Source organism: Magnolia sinica, chromosome 6, assembly GCF_029962835.1.
Source record: "Magnolia sinica isolate HGM2019 chromosome 6, MsV1, whole genome shotgun sequence".
In the NCBI taxonomy this organism is placed as follows: Eukaryota; Viridiplantae; Streptophyta; class Magnoliopsida; order Magnoliales; family Magnoliaceae; genus Magnolia; species Magnolia sinica.
In genome coordinates this window covers 58,690,155-58,697,610 of record NC_080578.1, presented here as the reverse complement: position 1 = coordinate 58,697,610, position 7,456 = coordinate 58,690,155, and the positions used below count along the sequence as shown (strand labels likewise).

General features: G+C 38.2%; 1 non-coding gene across 1 annotated transcript; it reads right to left on the bottom strand.

The window, feature by feature from the left end:
* Positions 1–1,569: 1,569 nt before the first annotated feature.
* LOC131250420 (small nucleolar RNA R71) lies at positions 1,570–1,675 on the bottom strand. Its single transcript, XR_009173345.1, has one exon. It is a non-coding gene; the product is annotated as a small nucleolar RNA R71 (small nucleolar RNA).
* Between the last annotated feature and the right edge of the window lie 5,781 nt (positions 1,676–7,456).

Here is a 7,456-nt window from a genome sequence, read left to right as displayed (position 1 = left end):
CCTTCAATTCTATTTTAGTTTTTCTGTTTTATCTTTTGAGTTTTAGTTCAATCATGTCTTTGATTGGCTAATCTCTTAGCTAGGGCTAAGAGGTGAAGCTTGTAGTTATTTTTAATGTCTTAATTTACTTTGATTCATGCAATTGGTTTAATTGTTGAATAATTCATTGATAATTGGTTAAAATGAAGATCTATTTTTAGTTTACTTTGTTCCATTGTTAACTCTGGGAACATTGGATGCTTAGGAAAGCTAAGGATGATTTCTTATTTATTTTACAAGGGTTTGATCTGTAAAATCCATTGATTTAACGTAACTAAGTGCACGATAAATGGTTTGAATTCCCTACGATCAATACTTTGGTGCTTAATGTGGGAACCAAATCAATTGAAGTTCAAATATGTTTTGATATATGAATGATGATTTAACTGCTCTATTATTCAGCTAGATAGGATAGGACTTCAATTCCAGTTGATTTATATGATTGAATCTAGTGAATTAAACATTATGGAATGGCTATAAGTGGATCCTTGTAACTCTATTGTTTCATCTCTATTAAATTCCTTCTCAATATCATCATTATTCCTTACACCATATTTTAGAAGTACTTTTAGTTCTAGTTATAATTCTCAAATATTTCAGAAGTTGCACAATTATAAGTCCCTATGGGTACGACCTTGGTCTCATCGAGTTATTACTACATCACAACTCTACAATTGGGGTTTGTCTCGATCATGTTTTTGGCACCATTAGTAGGGACTTCGGCTGCGTCTTTCTAAAATACCTTAGCATTATAAATAGTTATGATTAGGGTTAGTTTTCACTGCATTTCTAATTTAGGATTTTCTAAATTTTTTATACTAACATTGTTTCTTCTATTTTATAAAATCTAACCTAGAATCATCAGTCAGGTACTATCCTTCCAACCCTCCTGTTATAGTTATTTCATATTTCTTATTTTTGTTGTAGTTTTTTTTATTTTAGTAGAAGTAGGTTTATTTTAGAGGTAGGTTGAGAGTGGTTCATGCCCAAGTGAGTACATAATAAAACTCTGCATCTTTTACGTGAAGAAGGATTAGTTATAGGCTTACTTATCTATTACTAGATTAGACAATACCTAAGATCCTCTGAATTGGTCGAAAACATGGCTGAGAATCAACCTTACCATCATGCTAAGGAGCAAAAATATGAGAATGATGTGCATAATGGTCCTCCACTTAGAACTTTATGTGATTATTTACAACCAGCTAGGACAACCACACCTTCCCATATGATTTTTCCACATAATGCCGGAAATGTGGATTTTAAGTCAGCAGTGATCCAACTACTCCTAAAATTCCATGAACTAGATTATTAGAGTTCATAACTGCATCTCAAAGAATTTGATGAGATTGTAGTGGCCTTGCACTTTAACAATGTGTCAGAAGACACCTTAGACTAAATTTGTTCCCTTTCTCACTAAAGGAGAAGGCCAAGTCATGACTTCACTCCTTGAGACTAAAATCGATTGGAACATGGGCCGAGATGACCAAAGAATTCCTTAAAAAGATCTTCCGAGTTTGTAAGACCAATACCCTTAGAATGGACATTAGGAACTTCTCGCAGAACGAGGAAGAAACCATTTGATAATGCTTGGAAAGGTTCAAGGGTCTTTTAAGTTCTTGCCCACATCATGCCTACAAAATTTGGTAGGTCATAAGCTTTTGTATGATGAAATGACTTCGCTCATGCGTCAATTCATAGAGATGATCTACAATGGGGAATTCATGAACAAATATCCATATGACGTGTGTCAATAATTTGATATGATAGTAGAAAATGTATGCTCATGGGATACTTCATCCAAATCCACCAACCCCAAGTCGACTCAATCTAAAGAGAATGGAGGAATATAAGTCTTAAGGGAGGAAGACAACATCAAGGCTATGGTGGCTAACCACATGATAAAGGTTGAGGCCATGGAATTGAAGAGAGTAGAAATAGCTAAACCCAACAAGACCGTTGAAAATGTTTGTGGTATTTGCACAAGTAATATACACTTGACGCGGGAGTGTGTAACAATTCCTGTGTTCCAAGAGTTATTATGTGAGCAATCTAATGCCATGAACAATTTTCAAAGGTCATTTAGTGCTCCCACCTCAAACACGTATAATTCTAGTTGGTGGAACCATCCGAACTTCAGTTGGAGGAATGGACCAATGGATAATATAGAAAAAAAAAATCCTTAAGGGTTTCTTCCTTTCAGCCTCATTCTGCTATTAACTAAAAAAAGACCCAAAGAGGATATGGTTCAAAGATTCATGCACAATCAAGAGCAGTTCAATTAGAATATGTCGTAAGCATCTAGGATATTAAAACATTCTTAGGAGTATTTGCATCATCTATTCAAGGAATAAAGTCACAACTTATTATTGGGGAGAAGGGGTGTAACACCCTAAACTTTTCCATACCTAAGTATTGAAAGATTTGAGTGTTACCATGGAATTCAACGTAGTATGTACATGTGTACGATACCAATTAAGTCAATCCTAACCTTACATATAAATGGTTGTTTGAAATAATCTTCATCTATAGATCAAGTCATCCAACCATTGATTTTTAAGACATAATCATCATATACCCGAGTATTCTCATTTGCCCATCATAACAAAACGTTCAATCAACTAATTACCACTAAGTAAATGTATTTGAGTCATCCACTTTGAGTTTGGACCACACGATCATACTAAAATAACTACCTAATCTCTACATCCACTTGTACACATGTCGAACCGAGATTCTGATCCATTCATCTTGTTCATCACTTATGAATATGCTTAACTCACCATCAAAATGACAATACAAGTAACATACATATGTGAACAAGTCACTTGAATCTAACGGTATACATATAATGTTTCTTGATCACTTCAAATACCCACTTGTACTCATCTGTTTACAAAACTGATCATACATACATCTATATGCATGGTTAGAGTACCAACCATCAAATCTTCATATTTTTACTATATCATTTGACCGTCCTTCGTATTTGGATCCCTCAAATGGGCCATTCGAATATTAGGATAAATCAGTTGTTATGAAGATCTATGGTATATGTCCAAACTACCGGATAATATTTCAACTAGATTTGTACAACCGCAGTTTTGAAGCACGGAGTGCACTAGCCATTTAAAAGAGCATCTCGGTCATCCTTGAGAGATCAGGGCCCAAATTTAACCAGTTGAGAGATATTCAGAAATAAGGATAATTGGTAAAGTTTCACTTCTTTTGGATGGTGCAGCAGAGAGGAATGGACGACAGAAGTTGCAATAAGGGAGAAGGGTGAATTTGTAATTATAAATCCAAATCTTTGTTTACACAGGAGGCGTACATGAATTTCATGAAATGTTTGTGGTGAGTTTCACTCACATGTTTTTACAATGTGTGGCCCACACAAAGCTTAGATCTACTTTGTATTTGGGCCCATGGCCCAACACAACTGTGTAAAGCTGATAGACTGTGTGGAAGCTCTTACCTACATCACAATGGACCGCACCTACAAACGTGAAGTAAGAGCCTTCTATATGCTGTAACAGCACCCGAGAAAAGCTCATGGCGTTGAGAATCCTTCCACCAGGGGCGTCCGAGTTCAACTCCGCCTGCAAGATCCAACCGTTTCGCCAGATCATGAGTCCCATCTCCAATGATCACAGAGATGATCTGTAACGCTTGCATTACAAGGATCTCTAATCAAACCTCATGGTGGATGTCACTTGAGTTGTAGATAGTCAGTCATTATTAATAGAAGCCAAAAAATGCACACAAGGAGGAATTCAAAACAGAAACTGCACTGACATCACCCATTTGAAACCGGAGTTGGAATTCTCAGAAGGTACTCTAACATAAGGATCGTGGGACCCACCACGAACATTCCATGGCTGGTTTCCACCGTAACAAACCTATCCAAACTCAAACATCTACCGTATTTCACGGTAGCAATCGAAAGTTGGCGTAAACAACACTTGGCCAATCCCATGAAGGAAATTGATCCGAAGCTTCAATCTTCAGCTCCCTGAAGCTTTCATTGGTCAATCTAGACAATCTGGAAGAAACGGTTCAAAGAAAAATGGGCTGGGACAAAACTTGTTATTAAAACAATGATCACCTTCTTCATTTGAGTGCTAACCATTGATCACTAAGGGTATGGCATCCCAAGATCAAATCCATTCATTGTGTGGCCCTCTTGAATGATTGCCATCTCTTAGAATATGGGTCAAAACCAATAGTTGTTTGGATTATGTGTAAGGCCCATATCCTAGTACCATATCGCTCCTTGGACTCCCGCGATCCTCCCTGTCAAATTTCGGCAACCTGTGGCCTGTAGACGGTGTTTGCTTGCGACCTTAAGTCTCATCCCAAAGATCTAAGTCAGCTCGACTCAAAACCTGTACCATTGCAACTGCACCGTCACCGCGGTTCCAACGTCACATCTTGCGCACCAATGCGATGCCTAAGCTATGAGTTATGGCTATGTATAATCCCGGCCATACATTGTGCATTGTGGGATAGTAAAAGGATCTCTACAACTAGAATCATCACTACATGACATCATGCCTACCTAGCCTAGCCTAACTTATACATATCATGACATCATGCCTAGTCCCACACATGCCTTACAACCCATCATTACTAGCATGCTACCCTCTTTCTCTTCCCATGCCTCTTACAAACACATCATTACCTCTTACACCTCATCATCACACACCATCATTCCTTCCCTACACTACCCCTCTCTCTCCCATTCTCTACCATTCCCTACCATTTGCAACCATTAGAGCTCTAAGGAGGAGAAGAAGAAACCCCATAACTCAGTCCATTCTCCACCATTGATCTCACCCATCTAACTCTTAAAACCCCATCATCCACCATTAGAGGAGTTTAGGAGCTTAGGATTACTAGGAGGCTTGAAGAAGAAGAGGTGGGTGCTCCTTAGGCTAGATTTCTTTATTTTTATGCATGGGGTAAGTGGGACCAACCAATCAATGTTAGGGATCCCATCTTGGACCCTAGGTGTGGCCAATGGCCCACCATGGTTTGCATGCATGTATCTATGATGGGGCCATTCTCCATGGATCCCACCATGATGTTCTTTGTTGTGCAACTTGTTATGGCCATCAAGGCCTGAATTTTTGTGGTGGGGATAGGGTTTTCCCACCTGATTTCTTGATGTATGGCCCACCTATTTGGGACCTATTTGATGTATATGTGGTAGATCCATGAGAGGAGCTCATAGTGGCGGAGCTCCTCCCACCACCAACCATTCTCTCTCCCTCTCCCTCTCTTTTCATTTTTTTTGTGGCCCACCTTGCTACCTTGGGATAAACACAAATGCCAACTTGATTTTAAGCTAGTGGGTCACACACGTGGACCCCACCATGATGAACATTATACCCACACCCTTCATACATAATTCTATTTTTGTACCTCGACAGCAACTTCTAAAAATTGTATAAAATCAATCATGCAAAGATCGGAGTTGAAACTTGAGAATGATATGAACCACAATATGAGCTAACTCTGGACCAAATTTTGCAGCCATCCAATGGTCCAATCATCCGTAACATTAAGTTTAGTTGGCTATTGTCCAGCAACACATGTAGGATTCTGATTTACCTAAAACAGACCCATTTTTAATTCCTTTAATGAATGTATTAAAAATATATGTTCTATTGGATTCGCAGAGAATTGAACTAGCTTTCCAATGGTATATAATAAGCCTCAATCGGAGTTCGAACGGCTAAGATCTTGGCCTTATACAAAAGATGTATTTAGGAGCTTATTATGACCATTCTTGTCTAGGCCATATCCGTGATTCCAACGGTCAGATGTATTTGATGTTTGCTCTTAACTTACTTGAGATAGTTAATAATTATATGTATGGTCCCTATTGTCAGATTCTTTCATGATAAAAATTAGAAAATTCTAGACTGATAGATACTTCTGTAGGGACAAATCTTGAATTTTTATGTGTGGTCCAGAAGGATCCAATGCTCTATATGGTTGGAAACCTATAAATCGCCTGAATAACTTGTTCCCAAACCATCCATTGGATCAGATCTTCAAACAGAGAATCTAATTATAGAGATTTCATCAATATATTTCATGTACTACTTGATGAATATGTTGGATCTATGTTATATATAACAATTATCCTCTCATTGACCAACTTAGGTTTGGGATCACTTGTGATTTATACATTTTAAAATGGACACCCATGTACATTGTTGTGTGTTCCTTATCTATGCTTCGCTAGCATGTGGGCCCCACTTACCATTGGATCTATTTCATTCCCTTTACACTTTCTGTTTGCTGAAAATTTTCTAGGTAATTAACTGTATTACATGTAGGCCTCTTTGACACCTTATAGTGGACCCCATATTCTGTAGTTAAGGGTCCCACTCTGGGGATGTTTAATCATTATCTAAGTGAGCTAGGATGTCCCACCTTTTTTGTCAGGAATGATTCCCCCAAGTGTTTGGAAAATTGGGCCCTAAGTTGTCATAGACCCCATTTCTAAAAACTGTCTGATTATTCATGTTTTGTACCAACTTTGGGCCTCTGTAGTGGACCACACGCTAGAGGTTTGACTAGGCCACTACTTAGAACCTCTAACCTACACTAATGAATAGATAAATAATATTTTAATTGGGCCAAAACAGACCTCACATGATTAGGGAGTGGATCCCAAAATGGGGCCAGGTATGGTTGTGTTGAAAATCAAAGTGCCTATGTTTGGCCCTATACCAAATATTACGTGTGCGCAACTAGTTAGTCCCAACTTATAATTTTTGAAGTCCATATATAGTACAACTAAGGGCACCTGACAGCACACTGTAATGTGGTCCCTTGTGAACATGAGATATACTTAAAATTGGGCCAAAACTAATTCTGCACTATATCTCTTGCACAATTTCTCCAAGTACCCATGTTTAGGCCATCACTGTAAATTATACTCACCCAAGCAATGAGGCTTGCCTTATAATTTGTAAAGCCCATACATAGAGCTACTAGGTGGTTATTTTCTTTCACATATGTAGGCCCCACATGATCATGAATTTGACTCTAAAATGACCCAGAACTAACCTTGCTTCAAAAGTCGGTTTTATATAGAAATTATGTGGGGCCACATCAGTAGGGTCCACCACCTTCCCAAAGCATCTAATGCAGCATCTAAACTCTAAAAACTAAATCTCAGATATTGTTGGGCTTAAAAACCTTAAGTGGGCTATCTAGTATGGGCTTTGCCTTTCATGTAATGAGGTCCACTTGGCATGTTTTATAAATGGGTGTTGTATAACTCGTAAAATATTTAGTGGAAAGATCATGCTGTCCAAATGTTCTCTTAAGATATAGGTGGTCTTGGGCCCATCTAAATGATGCGAACTTAAGGCCCAAGCAGGCCCAACACTAAGAGAAA